Below are 26,821 nucleotides of genomic sequence, written 5' to 3'. Positions count from 1 at the left end.
TGGGCTGTCACAGTCATATAGTCCTGACCCTGCCCTGCTCCACTTGTCCACATGTCCGTGGTTAAGTGGACATTGGGTACAACTGCATTTTTTAGGACACTGGTGAGTCTTTTTCTGACGTCCGTGTACATTCTCGGTATCGCCTGCCTAGAGAAGTGGAACCTAGATGGTATTTGGTAACGGGGGCACACTGCCTCAATAAATTGTCTAGTTCCCTGTGAACTAACGGCGGATACCGGACGCACGTCTAACACCAACATAGTTGTCAAGGCCTCAGTTATCCGCTTTGCAGCAGGATGACTGCTGTGATATTTCATCTTCCTCGCAAAGGACTGTTGGACAGTCAATTGCTTACTGGAAGTAGTACAAGTGGGCTTACGACTTCCCCTCTGGGATGACCATCGACTCCCAGCAGCAACAACAGCAGCGCCAGCAGCAGTAGGCGTTACACGCAAGGATGCATCGGAGGAATCCCAGGCAGGAGAGGACTCGTCAGAATTGCCAGTGACATGGCCTGCAGGACTATTGGCATTCCTGGGGAAGGAGGAAATTGACACTGAGGGAGTTGGTGGGGTGGTTTGCGTGAGCTTGGTTACAAGAGGAAACGATTTACTGGTCAGTGGACTGCTTCCGCTGTCGCCCAAAGTTTTTGAACTTGTCACTGACTTATTATGAATGCGCTGCAGGTGACGTATAAGGGAGGATGTTCCGAGGTGGTTAACGTCCTTACCCCTACTTATTACAGCTTGACAAAGGCAACACACGGCTTGACACCTGTTGTCCGCTTTTCTGTTGAAATACCTCCACACTGAAGAGCTGATTTTTTTGGTATTTTCACCAGGCATGTCAACGGCCATATTCCTCCCACGGACAACAGGTGTCTCCCCGGGTGCCTGACTTAAACAAACCACCTCACCATCAGAATCCTCCTGGTCAATTTCCTCCCCAGCGCCAGCAACACCCATATCCTCCTCATCCTGGTGTACTTCAACATCTTCATCTTCAATCTGACTATCAGGAACTGGACTGCGGGTGCTCCTTCCAGCACTTGCAGGGGGCGTGCAAATGGTGGAAGGCGCATGCTCTTCACGTCCAGTGTTGGGAAGGTCAGGCATCGCAACCGACACAATTGGACTCTCCTTGTGGATTTGGGATTTCGAAGAACGCACAGTTCTTTGCGGTGCTTTTGCCAGCTTGAGTCTTTTCAGTTTTCTAGCGAGAGGCTGAGTGCTTCCATCCTCATGTGAAGCTGAACCACTAGCCATGAACATAGGCCAGGGCCTCAGCCGTTCCTTGCCACTCCGTGTGGTAAATGGCATATTGGCAAGTTTACGCTTCTCCTCCGACAATTTTATTTTAGGTTTTGGAGTCCTTTTTTTACTGATATTTGGTGTTTTGGATTTGACATGCTCTGTATTATGACATTGGGCATCGGCCTTGGCAGACGACGTTGCTGGCATTTCATCGTCTCGGCCATGACTAGTGGCAGCAGCTTCAGCACGAGGTGGAAGTGGATCTTGATCTTTCCCTAATTTTGGAACCTCAACATTTTTGTTCTCCATATTTTAATAGGCACAACTAAAAGGCACCTCAGGTAAACAATGGAGATGGATACTAGTATACAATTATGGACTGCCTGCCGAGTGCAGACACAGAGGTAGCCACAGCCGTGAACTACCGTACTGTACTGTGTCTGCTGCTAATATAGACTGGTTGATAAAGAGATGTCTATGTAACTATGTATGTATAAAGAAGAAAGAAAAAAAAACCACGGTTAGGTGGTATACAATTATGGACGGACTGCCTGCCGAGTGCAGACACAGAGGTAGCCACAGCCGTGAACTACCGTACTGTACTGTGTCTGCTGCTAATAATATAGACTGGTTGATAAAGAGATGTCGTAGAAGTATGTATGTATAAAGAAGAAAGAAAAAAAAACCACGGTTAGGTGGTATACAATTATGGACGGACTGCCTGCCGAGTGCAGACACAGAGGTAGCCACAGCCGTGAACTACCGTACTGTACTGTGTCTGCTGCTAATATAGACTGGTTGATAAAGAGATGTCTATGTAACTATGTATGTATAAAGAAGAAAGAAAAAAAAACCACGGTTAGGTGGTATACAATTATGGACGGACTGCCTGCCGAGTGCAGACACAGAGGTAGCCACAGCCGTGAACTACCGTACTGTACTGTGTCTGCTGCTAATATAGACTGGTTGATAAAGAGATGTCTATGTAACTATGTATGTATAAAGAAGAAAGAAAAAAAAACCACGGTTAGGTGGTATACAATTATGGACGGACTGCCTGCCGAGTGCAGACACAGAGGTAGCCACAGCCGTGAACTACCGTACTGTACTGTGTCTGCTGCTAATATAGACTGGTTGATAAAGAGATGTCTATGTAACTATGTATGTATAAAGAAGAAAGAAAAAAAAACCACGGTTAGGTGGTATACAATTATGGACGGACTGCCTGCCGAGTGCAGACACAGAGGTAGCCACAGCCGTGAACTACCGTACTGTACTGTGTCTGCTGCTAATATAGACTGGTTGATAAAGAGATGTCGTAGTAGTATGTATGTATAAAGAAGAAAAAAAAACCACGGTTAGGTGGTATACAATTATGGACGGACTGCCTGCCGAGTGCAGACACAGAGGTAGCCACAGCCGTGAACTACCGTACTGTGTCTGCTGCGACTGGATGATAAATGATATAAAAAATATATATATATCACTACTGCAGCCGGACAGGTATATATTATATATTATATAATGACGGACCTGCTGGACACTGTCTGTCAGCAGAATGAGTTTTATTTTTATAGAATAAAAAAAACAACAACACACAAGTGAAGTCACACGACGAGTGTTTAACTTTTTCAGGCAATCACAATATAAGTATACTACTAACTATACTGGTGGTCAGTGTGGTCAGGTCACTGGTCAGTCACACTGGCAGTGGCACTCCTGCAGCAAAAGTGTGCACTGTTTAATTTTAATATAATAATATGTACTCCTGGCTCCTGCTATAACCTATAACTGGCACTGCAGTGCTCCCCAGTCTCCCCCACAATTATAAGCTGTGTGAGCTGAGCAGTCAGACAGATATATAATATATATAGATGATGCAGCACACTGGGCTGAGCCTGAGCAGTGCACACAGATATGGTATGTGACTGAGTCACTGTGTGTATCGCTTTTTTCAGGCAGAGAACGGATATATTAAATAAACTGCACTGTCTGGTGGTCACTCACTATATAATATTATGTACTCCTGGCTCCTGCTATAACCTATAACTGGCACTGCAGTGCTCCCCAGTCTCCCCCACAATTATAAGCTGTGTGAGCTGAGCAGTCAGACAGATATATAATATATATAGATGATGCAGCACACTGGCCTGAGCCTGAGCAGTGCACACAGATATGGTATGTGACTGAGTCACTGTGTGTATCGCTTTTTTCAGGCAGAGAACGGATATATTAAATAAACTGCACTGTCTGGTGGTCACTCACTAGTAAACTCTCTGCACTCTCTACACTTCTACAGTACTCCTCCTAGTCCTAAGCTCCAGTAAATCTCTCTCTCTTATAATCTAAATGGAGAGGACGCCAGCCACGTCCTCTCCCTATCAATCTCAATGCACGTGTGAAAATGGCGGCGACGCGCGGCTCCTTATATAGAATCCGAGTCTCGCGAGAATCCGACAGCGTCATGATGACGTTCGGGCGCGCTAGGGTTAACCGAGCAAGGCGGGAGGATCCGAGTCTGCTCGGACCCGTGAAAAAAACCATGAAGTTCGGGCGGGTTCGGATTCAGAGAAACCGAACCCGCTCATCTCTACTTAATTGTGGGGGAGACTGGGGAGTAGTTAGAGCAGGAGTACATAAATAATATATTTTAAGTACAGTGCACACTTTTGCTGCCAGAGTGCCACACTGCCAGTGTGACTGATCAGTGACCACACTGACCACCAGTATATTGTGATTGTCTGCTTAGGACGGAGTACTACTTGCTGATAGTGTGACCAGTGACCAGTGACCACCACCAGTTTAATTAATCCGTTCTCTGCAAGAAAAAAAAACGATACACAGTGTGACACAGTCACATACCATATCTGTGCTCAGCCCAGTGTGCTGCATCATATGTAATACTGTAGTATATATTTTAAGTACAGTGCACACTTTTGCTGCCAGAGTGCCACTGCCAGTGTGACTGACCAGTGACCACTGACCACCAGTATATTGTGATTGTCTGCTGACCACCAGTATATTGTGATTGTCTGCCTGAAAAAGCTAAACACTCGTCGTGTGGTGTTTTTATAAACGCATTCTGCAGACAGTGTCCAGCAGGTCCGTCATTACATAATATATATACCTGTCCGGCTGCAGTACTAGTGTGATATATATATATATATTTTAATTTTATCTCATTATCATCCAGTCTATATTAGCAGCAGACACAGTACGGTAGTCCACGGCTGTAGCTACCTCTGTGTCGGCAGTCGCTCGTCCATCCATAATTGTATACCACCTACCCGTGGTTTTTTTTTCTATCTTCTTGATACTAGTAGCTTACTTTAGGAGTCTGCAGTGCTGACAGACAGTGTCCAGCAGGTCCGTCATTACATAATATATATACCTGTCCGGCTGCAGTACTAGTGTGATATATATATATATATATTTTAATTTTATCTCATTATCATCCAGTCTATATTAGCAGCAGACACAGTACGGTAGTCCACGGCTGTAGCTACCTCTGTGTCGGCAGTCGCTCGTCCATCCATAATTGTATACCACCTACCCGTGGTTTTTTTTTCTATCTTCTTGATACTAGTAGCTTACTTTAGGAGTCTGCAGTGCTGACAGACAGTGTCCAGCAGGTCCGTCATTACATAATATATATACCTGTCCGGCTGCAGTACTAGTGTGATATATATATATATATTTTAATTTTATCTCATTACCATCCAGTCTATATTAGCAGCAGACACAGTACGGTAGTCCACGGCTGTAGCTACCTCTGTGTCGGCAGTCGCTCGTCCATCCATAATTGTATACCACCTACTCGTGTTTTTTTTTTCTATCTTCTTGATACTAGTAGCTTACTTTAGGAGTCTGCAGTGCTGACAGACAGTGTCCAGCAGGTCCGTCATTACATAATATATATACCTGTCCGGCTGCAGTACTAGTGTGATATATATATATATATATATATATTTTAATTTTATCTCATTATCATCCAGTCTATATTAGCAGCAGACACAGTACGGTAGTCCACGGCTGTAGCTACCTCTGTGTCGGCAGTCGCTCGTCCATCCATAATTGTATACCACCTACCCGTGGTTTTTTTTTCTATCTTCTTGATACTAGTAGCTTACTTTAGGAGTCTGCAGTGCTGACAGACAGTGTCCAGCAGGTCCGTCATTACATAATATATATACCTGTCCGGCTGCAGTACTAGTGTGATATATATATATATTTTAATTTTATCTCATTATCATCCAGTCTATATTAGCAGCAGACACAGTACGGTATTCCACGGCTGTAGCTACCTCTGTGTCGGCAGTCGCTCGTCCATCCATAATTGTATACCACCTACCCGTGGTTTTTTTTTCTATCTTCTTGATACTAGTAGCTTACTTTAGGAGTCTGCAGTGCTGACAGACAGTGTCCAGCAGGTCCGTCATTACATAATATATATACCTGTCCGGCTGCAGTACTAGTGTGATATATATATATATTTTAATTTTATCTCATTGTCATCCAGTCTATATTAGCAGCAGACACAGTACGGTAGTCCACGGCTGTAGCTACCTCTGTGTCGGCAGTCGCTCGTCCATCCATAATTGTATACCACCTACCCGTGGTTTTTTTTTCTATCTTCTTGATACTAGTAGCTTACTTTAGGAGTCTGCAGTGCTGACAGACAGTGTCCAGCAGGTCCGTCATTACATAATATATATACCTGTCCGGCTGCAGTACTAGTGTGATATATATATATATTTTAATTTTATCTCATTATCATCCAGTCTATATTAGCAGCAGACACAGTACGGTAGTCCACGGCTGTAGCTACCTCTGTGTCGGCAGTCGCTCGTCCATCCATAATTGTATACCACCTACCCGTGGTTTTTTTTTTCTATCTTTTTGATACTAGTAGCTTACTTTAGGAGTCTGCAGTGCTGACAGACAGTGTCCAGCAGGTCCGTCATTACATAATATATATACCTGTCCGGCTGCAGTACTAGTGTGATATATATATATATTTTATTTTTATCTCATTATCATCCAGTCTATATTAGCAGCAGACACAGTACGGTAGTCCACGGCTGTAGCTACCTCTGTGTCGGCAGTCGCTCGTCCATCCATAAGTATACTAGTATCCATCCATCTCCATTGTTTACCTGAGGTGCCTTTTAGTTGTGCCTATTAAAATATGGAGAACAAAAATGTTGAGGTTCCAAAAATAGGGAAAGATCAAGATCGACTTCCACCTCGTGCTGAAGCTGCTGCCACTAGTCATGGCCGAGACGATGAAATTCCATCAACGTCGTCTGCCAAGGCCGATGCCCAATGTCATAGTACAGAGCATGTAAAGTCCAAAACACCAAATATCAGTAAAAAAAGGACTCAAAAATCTAAAATAAAATTGTCGGAGGAGAAGCGTAAACTTGCCAATATGCCATTTACCACACGGAGTGGCAAGGAACGGCTGAGGCCCTGGCCTATGTTCATGGCTAGTGGTTCAGCTTCACATGAGGATGGAAGCACTCAGCCTCTCGCTAGAAAAATGAAAAGACTCAAGCTGGCAAAAGCACAGCAAAGAACTGTGCGTTCTTCGAAATCCCAAATCCACAAGGAGAGTCCAATTGTGTCGGTTGCGATGCCTGACCTTCCCAACACTGGACGTGAAGAGCATGCGCCTTCCACCATTTGCACGCCCCCCGCAAGTGCTGGAAGGAGCACCCGCAGTCCAGTTCCTGATAGTCAGATTGAAGATGTCAGTGTTGAAGTACACCAGGATGAGGAGGATATGGGTGTTGCTGGCGCTGGGGAGGAAATTGACAAGGAGGATTCTGATGGTGAGGTGGTTTGTTTAAGTCAGGCACCCGGGGAGACACCTGTTGTCCGTGGGAGGAATATGGCCATTGACATGCCTGGTGAAAATACCAAAAAAATCAGCTCTTCGGTGTGGAAGTATTTCAACAGAAATGCGGACAACATTTGTCAAGCCGTGTGTTGCCTTTGTCAAGCTGTAATAAGTAGGGGTAAGGACGTTAACTACCTCGGAACATCCTCCCTTATACGTCACCTGCAGCGCATTCATAATAAGTCAGTGACAAGTTCAAAAACTTTGGGCGACAGCGGAAGCAGTCCACTGACCAGTAAATCCCTTCCTCTTGTAACCAAGCTCACGCAAACCACCCCACCAACTCCCTCAGTGTCAATTTCCTCCTTCCCCAGGAATGCCAATAGTCCTGCAGGCCATGTCACTGGCAATTCTGACGAGTCCTCTCCTGCCTGGGATTCCTCCGATGCATCCTTGCGTGTAACGCCTACTGCTGCTGGCGCTGCTGTTGTTGCTGCTGGGAGTCGATGGTCATCCCAGAGGGGAAGTCGTAAGACCACTTTTACTACTTCCACCAAGCAATTGACTGTCCAACAGTCCTTTGCGAGGAAGATGAAATATCACAGCAGTCATCCTGCTGCAAAGCGGATAACTGAGGCCTTGGCATCCTGGGTGGTGAGAAACGTGGTTCCGGTATCCATCATTACTGCAGAGCCAACTAGAGACTTGTTGGAGGTACTGTGTCCCCGGTACCAAATACCATCTAGGTTCCATTTCTCTAGGCAGGCGATACCGAAAATGTACACAGACCTCAGAAAAAGAGTCACCAGTGTCCTAAAAAATGCAGCTGTACCCAATGTCCACTTAACCACGGACATGTGGACAAGTGGAGCAGGGCAGGGTCAGGACTATATGACTGTGACAGCCCACTGGGTAGATGTATGGACTCCCGCCGCAAGAACAGCAGCGGCGGCACCAGTAGCAGCATCTCGCAAACGCCAACTCTTTCCTAGGCAGGCTACGCTTTGTATCACCGGTTTCCAGAATACGCACACAGCTGAAAACCTCTTACGGCAACTGAGGAAGATCATCGCGGAATGGCTTACCCCAATTGGACTCTCCTGTGGATTTGTGGCATCGGACAACGCCAGCAATATTGTGTGTGCATTAAATATGGGCAAATTCCAGCACGTCCCATGTTTTGCACATACCTTGAATTTGGTGGTGCAGAATTATTTAAAAAACGAGAGGGGCGTGCAAGAGATGCTGTCGGTGGCCAGAAGAATTGCGGGACACTTTCGGCGTACAGGCACCACGTACAGAAGACTGGAGCACCACCAAAAACGCCTGAACCTGCCCTGCCATCATCTGAAGCAAGAAGTGGTAACGAGGTGGAATTCAACCCTATATATGCTTCAGAGGTTGGAGGAGCAGCAAAAGGCCATTCAAGCCTATACAATTGAGCACGATATAGGAGGTGGAATGCACCTGTCTCAAGCGCAGTGGAGAATGATTTCAACGTTGTGCAAGGTTCTGCTGCCCTTTGAACTTGCCACACGTGAAGTCAGTTCAGACACTGCCAGCCTGAGTCAGGTCATTCCCCTCATCAGGCTTTTGCAGAAGAAGCTGGAGACATTGAAGGAGGAGCTAACACAGAGCGATTCCGCTAGGCATGTGGGACTTGTGGATGGAGCCCTTAATTCGCTTAACAAGGATTCACGGGTGGTCAATCTGTTGAAATCAGAGCACTACATTTTGGCCACCGTGCTCGATCCTAGATTTAAAACCTACCTTGGATCTCTCTTTCTGGCAGACACAAGTCTGCTGGGGTTCAAAGACCTGCTGGTGAGAAAATTGTCAAGTCAAGCGGAACGCGACCTGTCAACATCTCCTCCTTCACATTCTCCCGCAACTAGGGGTGCGAGGAAAAGGCTCAGAATTCCGAGCCCACCCGCTGGCGGTGATGCAGGGCAGTCTGGAGCGACTGCTGATGCTGACATCTGGTCCGGACTGAAGGACCTGCCAACGATTACGGACATGTCGTCTACTGGCACTGCATATGATTCTCTCCCCATTGAAAGAATGGTGGAGGATTATATGAGTGACCGCATCCAAGTAGGCACGTCAGACAGTCCGTACTTATACTGGCAGGAAAAAGAGGCAATTTGGAGGCCCTTGCACAAACTGGCTTTATTCTACCTAAGTTGCCCTCCCACAAGTGTGTACTCCGAAAGAGTGTTTAGTGCCGCCGCTCACCTTGTCAGCAATCGGCGTACGAGGTTACTTCCAGAAAATGTGGAGAAGATGATGTTCATTAAAATGAATTATAATCAATTCCTCCGTGGAGACATTGACCAGCAGCAATTGCCTCCACAAAGTACACAGGGAGCTGAGATGGTGGATTCCAGTGGGGACGAATTGATAATCTGTGAGGAGGGGGATGTACACGGTGATATATCAAAGGATGATGATGAGGTGGACATCTTGCCTCTGTAGAGCCAGTTTGTGCAAGGAGAGATTAATTGCTTCTTTTTTGGTGGGGGTCCAAACCAACCCGTCATTTCAGTCACAGTCGTGTGGCAGACCCTGTCACTGAAATGATGGGTTGGTTAAAGTGTGCATGTTCTGTTTATACAACATAAGGGTGGGTGGGAGGGCCCAAGGACAATTCCATCTTGCACCTCTTTTTTCTTTCATTTTTCTTTGCGTCATGTGCTGTTTGGGGAGTGTTTTTTGGAAGGGCCATCCTGCGTGACACTGCAGTGCCACTCCTAGATGGGCCAGGTGTTTGTGTCGGCCACTAGGGTCGCTTAGCTTACTCACACAGCTACCTCATTGCGCCTCTTATTTTCTTTGCGTCATGTGCTGTTTGGGGAGTGTTTTTTGGAAGGGCCATCCTGCGTGACACTACAGTGCCACTCCTAGATGGGCCAGGTGTTTGTGTCGGCCACTAGGGTCGCTTATCTTACTCACACAGCTACCTCATTGCGCCTCTTTTTTTCTTTGCGTCATGTGCTGTTTGGGGAGTGTTTTTTGGAAGGGCCATCCTGCGTGACACTGCAGTGACACTCCTAGATGGGCCAGGTGTTTGTGTCGGCCACTAGGGTCGCTTAGCTTACTCACACAGCTACCTCATTGCGCCTCTTTTTTTCTTTGCGTCATGTGCTGTTTGGGGAGTGTTTTTTGGAAGGGCCATCCTGCGTGACACTGCAGTGCCACTCCTAGATGGGCCAGGTGTTTGTGTCGGCCACTAGGGTCGCTTATCTTACTCACACAGCTACCTCATTGCGCCTCTTTTTTTCTTTGCATCATGTGCTGTTTGGGGAGTGTTTTTTGGAAGGGCCATCCTGCCTGACACTGCAGTGCCACTCCTAGATGGGCCAGGTGTTTGTGTCGGCCACTAGGGTCGCTTAGCTTACTCACACAGCTACCTCATTGCGCCTCTTTTTTTCTTTGCGTCATGTGCTGTTTGGGGAGTGTTTTTTGGAAGGGCCATCCTGCGTGACACTGCAGTGCCACTCCTAGATGGGCCAGGTGTTTGTGTCGGCCACTAGGGTCGCTTAGCTTACTCACACAGCTACCTCATTGCGCCTCTTTTTTTCTTTGCGTCATGTGCTGTTTGGGGAGTGTTTTTTAGAAGGGCCATCCTGCGTGACACTGCAGTGCCACTCCTAGATGGGCCAGGTGTTTGTGTCGGCCACTAGGGTCGCTTAGCTTACTCACACAGCTACCTCATTGCGCCTCTTTTTTTCTTTGCGTCATGTGCTGTTTGGGGAGTGTTTTTTGGAAGGGCCATCCTGCGTGACACTGCAGTGCCACTCCTAGATGGGCCAGGTGTTTGTGTCGGCCACTAGGGTCGCTTAGCTTACTCACACAGCTACCTCATTGCGCCTCTTTTTTTCTTTGCGTCATGTGCTGTTTGGGGAGTGTTTTTTGGAAGGGCCATCCTGCGTGACACTGCAGTGCCACTCCTAGATGGGCCAGGTGTTTGTGTCGGCCACTAGGGTCGCTTAGCTTACTCACACAGCTACCTCATTGCGCCTCTTTTTTTCTTTGCATCATGTGCTGTTTGGGGAGTGTTTTTTGGAAGGGCCATCCTGCGTGACACTGCAGTGCCACTCCTAGATGGGCCAGGTGTTTGTGTTGGCCACTTGGGTCGCTTAGCTTAGTCATCCAGCGACCTCGGTGCAAATTTTAGGACTAAAAATAATATTGTGAGGTGTGAGGTGTTCAGAATAGACTTAAAATGAGTGGAAATTATGGTTTTTGAGGTTAATAATACTTTGGGATCAAAATGACCCCCAAATTCTATGATTTAAGCTGTTTTTTAGGGTTTTTTGAAAAAAACACCCGAATCCAAAACACACCCGAATCCGACAAAAAAGATTCGGTGAGGTTTTGCCAAAACGCGGTCGAACCCAAAACACGGCCGCGGAACCGAACCCAAAACCAAAACACAAAACCCGAAAAATTTCAAGTGCACATCTCTATTAATAATACCGTAGGAGCAAAATGACCCCCACATTCTGTGATTTTAGCCATTTTTATGTTTTTTTCAAAAATCATCCAGATCCAAAACCAAAACACGAAAAGGGTGGTTTGGCAAAACCAAAACACAAGAGTGGAATTAGAACCAAAACCAAAACACGAAAAGTGCCAGCCGCACATCTCTAGTAATAAAAAAAACCCAGAATCATCTGGTCTCAGCTAGAGATGAGCGGGTTCGGTTTCTCTGAATCCGAACCCGCCAGAACTTCATGTTTTTTTTCACGGGTCCGAGCGACTCGGATCTTCCCGCCTTGCTCGGTTAACCCGAGCGCGCCCGAACGTCATCATGACGCTGTCGGATTCTCGCGAGGCTCGGATTCTATCGCGAGACTCGGATTCTATATAAGGAGCCGCGCGTCGCCGCCATTTTCACACGTGCATTGAGATTGATAGGGAGAGGACGTGGCTGGCGTCCTCTCCGTTTAGAATAGATTAGAGAGACACTTGATTTACTAATTTTGGGGAGCATTAGGAGTACTCAGTACAGTGCAGAGTTTTGCTGATAGTGACCAGTGACCACCAGTTTTATTTATAATCCGTTCTCTGCCTGAAAAAAGCGATACACAGCACACAGTGACTCAGTCACATACCATATCTGTGTGCACTGCTCAGGCTCAGGCCAGTGTGCTGCATCATCTATTATCTATATATAATATTATATATATCTGCCTGACTGCTCAGCTCACACAGCTTATAATTGTGGGGGAGACTGGGGAGCACTACTGCAGTGCCAGTTATAGGTTATAGCAGGAGCCAGGAGTACATAATATATTATATAGTGAGTGACCACCAGACACACAGTGCAGTTTATTTAATATATCCGTTCTCTGCCTGAAAAAAGCGATACACACAGTGACTCAGTCAGTCACATACCATATCTGTGTGCACTGCTCAGGCTCAGGCCAGTGTGCTGCATCATCTATATATATTATATATCTGTCTGACTGCTCAGCTCACACAGCTTATAATTGTGGGGGAGACTGGGGAGCACTACTGCAGTGCCAGTTATAGGTTATAGCAGGAGCCAGGAGTACATAATATTATATTAAAATTAAACAGTGCACACTTTTGCTGCAGGAGTGCCACTGCCAGTGTGACTAGTGACCAGTGACCTGACCACCAGTATATATAATATTAGTAGTATACTATCTCTTTATCAACCAGTCTATATTAGCAGCAGACACAGTACAGTGCGGTAGTTCACGGCTGTGGCTACCTCTGTGTCGGCACTCGGCAGCCCGTCCATAATTGTATATACCACCTAACCGTGGTTTTTTTTTCTTTCTTTATACATACATACTAGTTACGAGTATACTATCTCTTTATCAACCAGTCTATATATTAGCAGCAGACACAGTACAGTGCGGTAGTTCACGGCTGTGGCTACCTCTGTGTCGGCACTCGGCAGCCCGTCCATAATTGTATATACCACCTAACCGTGGTTTTTTTTTCTTTCTTTATACATACATACTAGTTACGAGTATACTATCTCTTTATCAACCAGTCTATATATTAGCAGCAGACACAGTACAGTGCGGTAGTTCACGGCTGTGGCTACCTCTGTGTCGGCACTCGGCAGCCCGTCCATAATTGTATATACCACCTAACCGTGGTTTTTTTTTCTTTCTTTATACATACATACTAGTTACGAGTATACTATCTCTTTATCAACCAGTCTATATATTAGCAGCAGACACAGTACAGTGCGGTAGTTCACGGCTGTGGCTACCTCTGTGTCGGCACTCGGCAGCCCATCCATAATTGTATATACCACCTAACCGTGGGTTTTTTTTCTTTCTTTATACATACATACTAGTTACGAGTATACTATCTCTTTATCAACCAGTCTATATATTAGCAGCAGACACAGTACAGTGCGGTAGTTCACGGCTGTGGCTACCTCTGTGTCGGCACTCGGCAGCCCGTCCATAATTGTATATACCACCTAACCGTGGTTTTTTTTTCTTTCTTTATACATACATACTAGTTACGAGTATACTATCTCTTTATCAACCAGTCTATATTAGCAGCAGACACAGTACAGTGCGGTAGTTCACGGCTGTGGCTACCTCTGTGTCGGCACTCGGCAGCCCGTCCATAATTGTATATACCACCTAACCGTGGTTTTTTTTTCTTTCTTTATACATACATACTAGTTACGAGTATACTATCTCTTTATCAACCAGTCTATATATTAGCAGCAGACACAGTACAGTGCGGTAGTTCACGGCTGTGGCTACCTCTGTGTCGGCACTCGGCAGCCCGTCCATAATTGTATATACCACCTAACCGTGGTTTTTTTTTCTTTCTTTATACATACATACTAGTTACGAGTATACTATCTCTTTATCAACCAGTCTATATATTAGCAGCAGACACAGTACAGTGCGGTAGTTCACGGCTGTGGCTACCTCTGTGTCGGCACTCGGCAGCCCGTCCATAATTGTATATACCACCTAACCGTGGTTTTTTTTTCTTTCTTTATACATACATACTAGTTACGAGTATACTATCTCTTTATCAACCAGTCTATATATTAGCAGCAGACACAGTACAGTGCGGAAGTTCACGGCTGTGGCTACCTCTGTGTCGGCACTCGGCAGCCCGTCCATAATTGTATATACCACCTAACCGTGGTTTTTTTTTCTTTCTTTATACATACATACTAGTTACGAGTATACTATCTCTTTATCAACCAGTCTATATTAGCAGCAGACACAGTATAGTGCGGTAGTTCACGGCTGTGGCTACCTCTGTGTCGGCACTCGGCAGCCCGTCCATAATTGTATATACCACCTAACCGTGGTTTTTTTTTCTTTCTTTATACATACATACTAGTTACGAGTATACTATCTCTTTATCAACCAGTCTATATATTAGCAGCAGACACAGTACAGTGCGGTAGTTCACGGCTGTGGCTACCTCTGTGTCGGCACTCGGCAGCCCGTCCATAATTGTATATACCACCTAACCGTGGTTTTTTTTTCTTTCTTTATACATACATACTAGTTACGAGTATACTATCTCTTTATCAACCAGTCTATATATTAGCAGCAGACACAGTACAGTGCGGTAGTTCACGGCTGTGGCTACCTCTGTGTCGGCACTCGGCAGCCCGTCCATAATTGTATACTAGTATCCAATCCATCCATCTCCATTGTTTACCTGAGGTGCCTTTTAGTTGTGCCTATTAAAATATGGAGAACAAAAATGTTGAGGTTCCAAAATTAGGGAAAGATCAAGATCCACTTCCACCTCGTGCTGAAGCTGCTGCCACTAGTCATGGCCGAGACGATGAAATGCCAGCAACGTCGTCTGCCAAGGCCGATGCCCAATGTCATAGTACAGAGCATTTCAAATCCAAAACACCAAATATCAGTAAAAAAAGGACTCCAAAACCTAAAATAAAATTGTCGGAGGAGAAGCGTAAACTTGCCAATATGCCTTTTACCACACGGAGTGGCAAGGAACGGCTGAGGCCCTGGCCTATGTTCATGGCTAGTGGTTCAGCTTCACATGAGGATGGAAGCACTCAGCCTCTCGCTAGAAAAATGAAAAGACTCAAGCTGGCAAAAGCAGCACAGCAAAGAACTGTGCATTCTTCGAAATCCCAAATCCACAAGGAGAGTCCAATTGTGTCGGTTGCGATGCCTGACCTTCCCAACACTGGACGTGAAGAGCATGCGCCTTCCACCATTTGCACGCCCCCTGCAAGTGCTGGAAGGAGCACCCGCAGTCCAGTTCCTGATAGTCAGATTGAAGATGTCAGTGTTGAAGTACACCAGGATGAGGAGGATATGGGTGTTGCTGGCGCTGGGGAGGAAATTGACCAGGAGGATTCTGATGGTGAGGTGGTTTGTTTAAGTCAGGCACCCGGGGAGACACCTGTTGTCCGTGGGAGGAATATGGCCGTTGACATGCCAGGTGAAAATACCAAAAAAATCAGCTCTTCGGTGTGGAGGTATTTCACCAGAAATGCGGACAACAGGTGTCAAGCCGTGTGTTCCCTTTGTCAAGCTGTAATAAGTAGGGGTAAGGACGTTAACCACCTCGGAACATCCTCCCTTATACATCACCTGCAGCGCATTCATAATAAGTCAGTGACAAGTTCAAAAACTTTGGGTGACAGCGGAAGCAGTCCACTGACCAGTAAATCCCTTCCTCTTGTAACCAAGCTCACGCAAACCACCCCACCAACTCCCTCAGTGTCAATTTCCTCCTTCCCCAGGAATGCCAATAGTCCTGCAGGCCATGTCACTGGCAATTCTGACGAGTCCTCTCCTGCCTGGGATTCCTCCGATGCATCCTTGCGTGTAACGCCTACTGCTGCTGGCGCTGCTGTTGTTGCCGCTGGGAGTCGATGGTCATCCCAGAGGGGAAGTCGTAAGCCCACTTGTACTACTTCCAGTAAGCAATTGACTGTTCAACAGTCCTTTGCGAGGAAGATGAAATATCACAGCAGTCATCCTACTGCAAAGCGGATAACTGAGTCCTTGACAACTATGTTGGTGTTAGACGTGCGTCCGGTATCCGCCGTTAGTTCACAGGGAACTAGACAATTTATTGAGGCAGTGTGCCCCCGTTACCAAATACCATCTAGGTTCCACTTCTCTAGGCAGGCGATACCGAGAATGTACACGGACGTCAGAAAAAGACTCACCAGTGTCCTAAAAAATGCAGTTGTACCCAATGTCCACTTAACCACGGACATGTGGACAAGTGGAGCAGGGCAGGGTCAGGACTATATGACTGTGACAGCCCACTGGGTAGATGTATGGACTCCCGCCGCAAGAACAGCAGCGGCGGCACCAGTAGCAGCATCTCGCAAACGCCAACTCTTTCCTAGGCAGGCTACGCTTTGTATCACCGCTTTCCAGAATACGCACACAGCTGAAAACCTCTTACGGCAACTGAGGAAGATCATCGCGGAATGGCTTACCCCAATTGGACTCTCCTGTGGATTTGTGGCATCGGACAACGCCAGCAATATTGTGTGTGCATTAAATATGGGCAAATTCCAGCACGTCCCATGTTTTGCACATACCTTGAATTTGGTGGTGCAGAATTTTTTAAAAAACGACAGGGGCGTGCAAGAGATGCTGTCGGTGGCCAGAAAAATTGCGGGACACTTTCGGCGTACAGGCACCACGTACAGAAGACTGGAGCACCACCAAAAACTACTGAACCTGCCCTGCCATCATCTGAAGCAAGAAGTGGTAACGAGGTGGAATTCAACCCTCTATATGCTTCAGAGGTTGGAGGAGCAGCAAAAGGCCATTCAAGCCTATACAATTGAGCACGATATAGTAGGTGGAATGCACCTGTCTCAAGTGCAGTGGAGAATGATTTCAACGTTGTGCAAGGTTCTGATGCCCTTTGAACTTGCCACACGTGAAGTCAGTTCAGACACTGCCAGCCTGAGTCAGGTCATTCCCCTCATCAGGCTTTTGCAGAAGAAGCTGGAGGCATTGAAGAAGGAGCTAAAAGGGAGCGATTCCGCTAGGCATGTGGGACTTGTGGATGCAGCCCTTAATTTGCTTAACAAGGATTCACGGGTGGTCAATCTGTTGAAATCAGAGCACTACATTTTGGCCACCGTGCTCGATCCTAGATTTAAAGCCTACCTTGGATCTCTCTTTCCGGCAGACACAGGTCTGCTGGGGTTGAAAGACCTGCTGGTGACAAAATTGTCAAGTCAAGCGGAACGCGACCTGTCAACATCTCCTCCTTCACATTCTCCCGCAACTGGGGGTGCGAGGAAAAGGCTCAGAATTCCGAGCCCACCCGCTGGCGGTGATGCAGGGCAGTCTGGAGCGACTGCTGATGCTGACATCTGGTCCGGACTGAAGGACCTGCCAACGATTACGGACATGTCGTCTACTGTCACTGCATATGATTCTCTCAACATTGATAGAATGGTGGAGGATTATATGAGTGACCGCATCCAAGTAGGCACGTCACACAGTCCGTACTTATACTGGCAGGAAAAAGAGGCAATTTGGAGGCCCTTGCACAAACTGGCTTTATTCTACCTAAGTTGCCCTCCCACAAGTGTGTACTCCGAAAGAGTGTTTAGTGCCGCCGCTCACCTTGTCAGCAATCGGCGTACGAGGTTACATCCAGAAAATGTGGAGAAGATGATGTTCATTAAAATGAATTATAATCAATTCCTCCGCGGAGACATTGACCAGCAGCAATTGCCTCCACAAAGTACACAGGGAGCTGAGATGGTGGATTCCAGTGGGGACGAATTGATAATCTGTGAGGAGGGGGATGTACACGGTGATATATCGGAGGGTGAAGATGAGGTGGACATCTTGCCTCTGTAGAGCCAGTTTGTGCAAGTAGAGATTAATTGCTTCTTTTTTGGGGGGGGTCCAAACCAACCCGTCATATCAGTCACAGTCGTGTGGCAGACCCTGTCACTGAAATGATGGGTTGGTTAAAGTGTGCATGTCCTGTTTTGTTTATACAACATAAGGGTGGGTGGGAGGGCCCAAGGACAATTCCATCTTGCACCTCTTTTTTCTTTTCTTTTTCTTTGCATCATGTGCTGATTGGGGAGGGTTTTTTGGAAGGGACATCCTGCGTGACACTGCAGTGCCACTCCTAGATGGGCCCGGTGTTTGTGTCGGCCACTAGGGTCGCTAATCTTACTCACACAGTCAGCTACCTCATTGCGCCTCTTTTTTTCTTTGCGTCATGTGCTGTTTGGGGAGGGTTTTTTGGAAGGGACATCCTGCGTGACACTGCAGTGCCACTCCTAGATGGGCCCGGTGTTTGTGTCGGCCACTAGGGTCGCTAATCTTACTCACACAGCTACCTCATTGCGCCTCTTTTTTTCTTTGCGTCATGTGCTGTTTGGGGAGGGTTTTTTGGAAGGGACATCCTGCGTGACACTGCAGTGCCACTCCTAGATGGGCCCGGTGTTTGTGTCGGCCACTAGGGTCGTTAATCTTACTCACACAGCTACCTCATTGCGCCTCTTTTTTTCTTTGCGTCATGTGCTGTTTGGGGAGGGTTTTTTGGAAGGGCCATCCTGCGTGACACTGCAGTGCCACTCCTAGATGGGCCCGGTGTTTGTGTCGGCCACTAGGGTCGCTAATCTTACTCACACAGCTACCTCATTGCGCCTCTTTTTTTCTTTGCGTCATGTGCTGTTTGGGGAGGGTTTTTTGGAAGGGACATCCTGCGTGACACTGCAGTGCCACTCCTAGATGGGCCCGGTGTTTGTGTCGGCCACTAGGGTCGCTTATCTTACTCACACAGCGACCTCGGTGCAAATTTTAGGACTAAAAATAATATTGTGAGGTGTGAGGTATTCAGAATAGACTGAAAATGAGTGTAAATTATGGTTTTTGAGGTTAATAATACTTTGGGATCAAAATGACCCCCAAATTCTATGATTTAAGCTGTTTTTTAGTGTTTTTTGAAAAAAACACCCGAATCCAAAACACACCCGAATCCGACAAAAAAAATTCGGTGAGGTTTTGCCAAAACGCGTTCGAACCCAAAACACGGCCGCGGAACCGAACCCAAAACCAAAACACAAAACCCGAAAAATTTCAGGCGCTCATCTCTAGTCTCAGCAGCCTGCTCTGCTGCCACCCCCTCCCTCTAGAAAGTGCGGCCACTAGAAATCCATCACTTCCCAGCCCAATGGGCAAATACCTTTCCCCTCAGTGGCACTGATGATCAGTTCCCCCTGCTGCAGCTGATCTTAGATAAGCCAAACTGTGCTGAGGGAGGAACTAAGGTGGTAATTCCGAGTTGAACGCTAGCTGCATTTGTTTGCAGCGCAGCGATCGGGCTAAAAAACGGCAGTTCTGTGCATGCGTATGCGGCGCAATGCGCACGCGCGACGTACGGGCACAACGAACGATGCAGTTTTGCACAGGGTCTAGCGAAGCATTTCAGTCGCACTGGTTGCCGCAGAGTGATTGAAGTGGGCGTTTCTGGGTGGCAAATGACCGTTTTCAAGGAGTGTTCGGAAAAATGCAGGCATGCCAGGGAAAACGCAGGCGTGGCTGGACGAACGCTGGGCGGGTGTGTTGACGTCAAATTCCGAACTGAACAGTCTGAAGTGATCGCAAGCGTTGAGTAGGTTTTGAGCTACTCTGAAGCTACACAATTTTTTTTTACAGGCGCTCTGCTATAAAAACGTTCGCACTTCTGCTAAGCTAAAATACACTCCCTGTGGGCAGCAACATAGCGTTTGCACGGCTGCTAAAAACTGCTAGCAAGTGATCAATTCGGAATTACCCCCATAGGGCCTAATTCAGAGTTGATCGCAGCAGCAAATTTGTTAACAGTTGGGCAACACCATGTGCACTGCAGGGGGGGCAGATATAACATGTGCAAATGTTATATCTGCCCCACCAGCAGTGCACATGGTTTTGCCCAACTGCTAACAAATTTGTTGCTAAGATCAACTCAGAATTACCCCCCAAGGGCTTAATTCAGACATTGGGGGTAATTCTGAGTTGATCGCAGCAGGAATTTTGTTACCAGTTGGGCAAAACCATGATCGCAGCAGGGGAGGCAGATGTATTATGAGCAGGGAGAGTTAGATTTGAGTGTGGTGTGTTCAAACTGAAATTTAAATTGCAGTGTAAAAATAAAGCAGCCAGTATTTACCCTGCACAGAAACGAAATAACTAGTGATGTGCACCGGAAATTTTTCGGGTTTTGTGTTTTGGTTTTGGATTCGGTTCCGCGGCCGTGTTTTGGATTCGGACGCGTTTTGGCAAAACCTCCCAGAAAATTTTTTGTCGGATTCGGGTGTTTTTTACAAAAAACCCTCAAAAACAGCTTAAATCATAGAATTTGGTGGTCATTTTGATCCCATAGTATTATTAACCTCAATAACCATAATTTCCACTCATTTTCAGTCTATTCTGAACACTTCACACCTCACAATATTATTTTTAGTCCTAAAATTTGCACCGAGGTCGCTGGATGGCTAAGCTAAGCGACACAAGTGGCCGACACAAACACCTGGCCCATCTAGGAGTGGTACTGCAGTGTCAGACAGGATGGCACTTCAAAAAAATAGTCCCCAAACAGCACATGATGCAAAGTAAAAAAGAGGCGCACCAAGGTCGCTGTGTGACTAAGCTAAGCGACACAAGTGGCCGACACAAACACCTGGCCCATCTAGGAGTGGCACTGCAGTGTCAGGCAGGATGGCACTTCAAACAAATTGTCCCCAAACAGCACATGATGCAAAGAAAAATGAAAGAAAAAAGAGGTGCAAGATGGAATTGTCCTTGGGCCCTCCCACCCACCCTTATGTTGTATAAACAGGACATGCACACTTTAACGAACCCATCATTTCAGCGACAGGGTCTGCCACACGACTGTGACTGAAATGACTGGTCGGTTTGGGCCCCCACCAAAAAAGAAGCAATCAATCTCTCCTTGCACAAACTGGCTCTACAGAGGCAAGATGTCCACCTCATCATCATCCTCCGATTCCTCACCCCTTTCACTGTGTACATCCCCCTCCTCACAGATTATTAATTCGTCCCCACTGGAATCCACCATCTCAGGTCCCTGTGTACTTTCTGGAGGCAATTGCTGGTGAATGTCTCCACGAAGGAATTGTTTATAATTAATTTTGATGAACATCATCTTCTCCACATTTTCTGGAAGTAACCTCGTACGCCGATTGCTGACAAGGTGAGCGGCTGCACTAAACACTCTTTCGGAGTACATACTGGAGGGAGGGCAACTTAGGTAGAATAAAGCCAGTTTGTGCAAGGGCCTCCAATTTGCCTCTTTTTCTGCCAGTATACGTACGGACTGTCTGACGTGCCTACTTGGATGCGGTCACTCATATAATCCTCCACCAATCTTTCAATGGTGAGAGAATCATATGCAGTGACAGTAGACGACATGTCAGTAATCGTTGGCAGGTCCTTCAGTCTGGACCAGATGTCAGCACTCGCTGCAGACTGCCCTGCATCACCGCCAGCGGGTGGGCCCGGAATTCTTAGCCTTTTCCTCGCACCTCCAGTTGCGGGAGAATGTGAAGGAGGAGCTGTTGACGGGTCACGTTCCGCTTGACTTGACAATTTTCTCACCAGCAGGTCTTTGAACCTCTGCAGACTTGTGTCTGCCAGAAAGAGAGATACAACGTAGGTTTTAAATCTAGGATCGAGCACGGTGGCCAAAATGTAGTGCTCTGATTTCAACAGATTGACCACCCGTGAATCCTGGTTAAGCGAATTAAGGGCTCCATCCACAAGACCCACATGCCTAGCGGAATCGCTCTGTTTTAGCTCCTCCTTCAATGTCTCCAGCTTCTTCTGCAAAAGCCTGATGAGGGGAATGACCTGACTCAGGCTGGCAGTGTCTGAACTGACTTCACGTGTGGCAAGTTCAAAGGGTTGCAGAACCTTGCAAAACGTTGAATTCATTCTCCACTGCGCTTGAGTCAGGTGCATTCCCCCTCCTTTGCCTATATCGTGGGCAGATGTAGAGGCTTGAATTCCCTTTTGCTGCTCCTCCATCCTCTGAAGCATATAGAGGGTTGAATTCCACCTCGTTACCACCTCTTGCTTCAGATGATGGCAGGGCAGGTTCAGGACTGTTTGCTGGTGCTCCAGTCTTCGGCACGCGGTGGCTGAATGCCGAAAGTGGCCCGCAATTCTTCGGGCCACCAACAGCATCTCTTGCACGCCCCTGTCATTTTTTAAATAATTCTGCACCACCAAATTCAATGTATGTGCAAAACATGGGACGTGCTGGAATTTGCCCAGATGTAATGCACGCACAATATTGCTGGCGTTGTCCGATGTCACAAATCCCCAGGAGAGTCCAATTGGGGTAAGCCATTCTGCGATGATGTTCCTCAGTTTCCGTAAGAGGTTGTCAGCTGTGTGCCTCTAATGGAAAGCGGTGATACAAAGCGTAGCCTGCCTAGGAACGAGTTGGCGTTTGCGAGATGCTGCTACTGGTGCCGCCGCTGCTGTTCTTGCTGCGGGAGGCAATACATCTACCCAGTGGGCTGTTACAGTCATATAGTCCTGAGTCTGCCCTGCTCCACTTGTCCACATGTCCGTGGTTAAGTGGACATTGGGTACAACTGCATTTTTTAGGACACTGGTGACTCTTTTTCTGAGGTCTGTGTACATTTTCGGTATCGCCTGCCTAGAGAAATGGAACCTAGATGGTATTTGGTACCGGGGACACAGTATCTCAATCAAGTCTCTAGTTCCCTGTGAATTTACGGTGGATACCGGAACCACGTTTCTCACCACCCAGGCTGACAAGACCTGAGTTATCCGTTTTGCAGCAGGATGACTGCTGTAATATTTCATCTTCCTCGCAAAGGACTGTTGGACAGTCAATTGCTTACTGGAAGTAGTACAAGTGGTCTTCCGACTTCCCCCCTGGGATGCCGATCGACTCCCAGCAGCAACAACAGCAGCGCCAGCAGCAGTAGGCGTTACACTCAAGGATGCATCGGAGGAATCCCAGGCAGGAGAGGACTCGTCAGACTTGACAGTGACATGGCCTGCAGGACTATTGGCTTTCCTGTGTAAGGTGGAAATTGACACTGAGGAAGTTGGTGGTGTGGTTTGCAGGAGCTTGGTTACAAGAGGAAGGGATTTAGTGGTCAGTGGACTGCTTCCGCTGTCATCCAAAGTTTTTGAACTTGTCACTGACTTCTGATGAATGCGGGCCAGGTGACGTATAAGGGAGGATGTTCCTAGGTGGTTAACGTCCTTACCCCTACTTATTACAGCTTGACAAAGGCAACACACGGCTTGACACCTGTTGTCCGCATTTGTGTTTAAATAATTCCACACCGAAGAGCTGATTTTTTTTTTTGTATTTTGACCAGGCATGTCAATGGCCATATTCGTCCCACGGACAACAGGTGTCTCCCCGGGTGCCTGACTTAAACAAACCACCTCACCATCAGAATCCTCCTTGTCAATTTCCTCCCCTGCGCCAGGAACACCCATATCCTCATCCTGGTGTACTTCAACAGTGACATCTTCAATTTGACTATCAGGAACTGGACTGTGGGTGCTCCTTCCAGCACTTGCAGGGGGCGTGCAAATGGTGGAAGGCGCAAGCTCTTCCTGTCCAGTGTTGGGAAGGTCAGGCATCGCAACCGACACAATTGGACTCTCCTTGGGGATTTGTGATTTAGTAGAACGCACAGTTCTTTGCTGTGCTTTTGCCAGCTTAAGTCTTTTCATTTTTCTAGCGAGAGGATGAGTGCTTCCATCCTCATGTGAATCTGAACCACTAGCCATGAACATAGGCCAGGGCCTCAGCCGTTCCTTGCCACTCCGTGTCGTAAATGGCATATTGGCAAGTTTACGCTTCTCATCAGACGCTTTCAATTTTGATTTTTGGGTCATTTTACTGAACTTTTGTTTTTTGGATTTTACATGCTCTCTACTATGACATTGGGCATCGGCCTTGGCAGACGACATTGATGGCATTTCATCGTCTCGGCCATGACTAGTGGCAGCAGCTTCAGCACGAGGTGGAAGTGGATCTTGATCTTTCCCTATTGTAACCTCCACATTTTTGTTCTCCATTTTTTAATGTGTGGAATTATATGCCAGTATCAATAGCAATGGCCTACTACTATATATACTGCGCACAACTGAAATGCACCACAGGTATGGATGGATAGTATACTTGACGACACAGAGGTAGGTAGAGCAGTGACCTTCCGTACCGTACTGCTATATATACTGGTGGTCACTGTCTGCAAAACTCTGCACTGTACTCCTCCTATATAATACTGGTGGTCCCCAGTCCCCACAATAAAGCAGTGTGAGCACAGATATATGCAGCACACTGAGCACAGATATGGAGTGTTTTCAGGCAGACAACGTATACTGGTGGTCACTGGTCAGCAAAACTCTGCACTGTACTCCTCCTATGTAATATACTGGTGGTCCCCAGTCCCCACAATAAAGCAGTGTGAGCACAGATATATGCAGCACACTGAGCACAGATATGGAGTGTTTTTCAGGCAGACAACGTATACTGGTGGTCACTGGTCAGCAAAACTCTGCACTGTACTCCTCCTATATAAAATACTGGTGGTCCCCAGTCCCCACAATAAAGCAGTGTGAGCACAGATATATGCAGCACACTGAGCACAGATATGGAGTGTTTTTCAGACCGACAACGTATACTGTTGGTCACTGTCAGCAAAACTCTGCACTGTACTCCTCCTATATAATATACTGGTGGTCCCCAGTCCCCACAATAAAGCAGTGTGAGCACAGATATATGCAGCACACTGAGCACAGATATGGAGTGTTTTTCAGGCAGACAACGTATACTGGTGGTCACTGTCAGCAAAACTCTGCACTGTACTCCTCCTATATAATACAGCTGCTCCCCAGTCCCCACAATTAAGCAGTATGAGCACAGATATATGCAGCACACTGAGCACAGATATAGAGTGTTTTTCAGGCAGACAACGTATACTGGTGGTCACTGTCAGCAAAACTCTGCACTGTACTCCTCCTATATAATATACTGGTGGTCCCCAGTCCCCACAATAAAGCAGTGTGAGCACAGATATATGCAGCACACTGAGCACAGATATGGAGTGTTTTTCAGGCAGTCAACGTATACTGGTGGTCACTGTCAGCAAAACTCTGCACTGTACTCCTCCTATATAATACAGCTGCTCCCCAGTCCCCACAATTAAGCAGTATGAGCACAGATATATGCAGCACACTGAGCACAGATATGGAGTGTTTTTCAGGCAGACAACGTATACTGGTGGTCACTGTCAGCAAAACTCTGCACTGTACTCATCCTATATAATACAGCTGCTCCCCAGTCCCCACAATTAAGCAGTATGAGCACAGATATATGCAGCACACTGAGCACAGATATGGAGTGTTTTTCAGGCAGACAACGTAGACTGGTGGTCACTGTCAGCAAAACTCTGCACTGTACTCCTCCTATATAATACAGCTGCTCCCCAGTCCCCACAATTAAGGAATAAGCACAAATATTTTTGCATCAAGATTAATAAACGGAGAGGACGCCAGCCACGTCCTCTCCCTAACATTTCTAATGCACGAGTGAAAATGGCGGCGACGAGCGGCTGCTTATATAGAATCCGAATCTCGCGAGAATCCGACAGCGGGATGATGACGTTCGGGAGCGCTCGGATTAACTGAGCCATACGGGAGAATCGAGTATGCCTCGGACCCGTGTAAAATGGGTGAAGTTCGGGGGGTTCGGTTTCCGAGGAACCGAACCCGCTCATCACTAGAAATAACCCACCCAAATCTAACTCTCTCTGCACATGTTATATCTGCCCCACCTGCAGTGCACATGGTTTTGTCCATTAAAGAAAGATTTAGCTGCTGCGATCAGTTTTGAATTAGGCCCTAAGTTCCCAGGGCCGGCTCGAGGCATGTTCGACTCGAGTGGCCGCGCAGGGCGCCACCCTTAAAGGGCGCCGCACGCTGGCGCCGCCATGTCAGAGCCTGGAGCCGGCCCTGTCCTGTAGCCTGCAGCACCGCCTCCTGTCTGTTACAGTGAGCTGTGCGCGCTATGCGGCACCGGTGTCTGATGTCAGACACCGGCGCCGCACAGCGCGCACAGTTCTGTTTCAGGCAGCGGCTCGCACAGCAGCACTCCTACTCCCTCATAGTCGGCACAGCAGGTACTGGGGGCATATGTGGCACTTTGGGGGCATTTATCTGGCACTGTGGGGGCATATCTGGCACTGTGGGGGGCATATCTGGCCCTGTGGGGGCTTATCTGGCACTGTGGTGGGCATTTATCTGGCACTGTGGGGCATTTATCTGGCACTGTGGGGGTCATTAATGTATCTGGCACTGTGGGGGCATTTCTGGCACTGTGGGGGCATTTATCTGGCACTGTGGGGGCAGTTATCTGGGACTGTGGGGGGGCATTTATCTGGCACTGTGGGGGGCATTTATCTGGCACTATGGGGGCATTTATCTGGTACTGTGGGGGTCATTAATGTATCTGGCACTGTGGGGGCATTTATCTGGCACTGTGGGGGCATTTATCTGGGACTGTGGGGGGCATTTATCTGGCACTGTGGGGGCATTTTTCTGGCACTGTGGGGGTCATTAATGTATCTGGCACTGTGGGGGCATTTATCTGGCACTGTGGGGGGCATTAAATTATCTGGCACTTTGGGGGCATTTATCTGGCACTGTGGGGG

Source organism: Pseudophryne corroboree, chromosome 11, assembly GCF_028390025.1.
Source record: "Pseudophryne corroboree isolate aPseCor3 chromosome 11, aPseCor3.hap2, whole genome shotgun sequence".
Classification (NCBI taxonomy): Eukaryota; Metazoa; Chordata; class Amphibia; order Anura; family Myobatrachidae; genus Pseudophryne; species Pseudophryne corroboree.
This window is presented reverse-complemented; position numbering follows the sequence as displayed.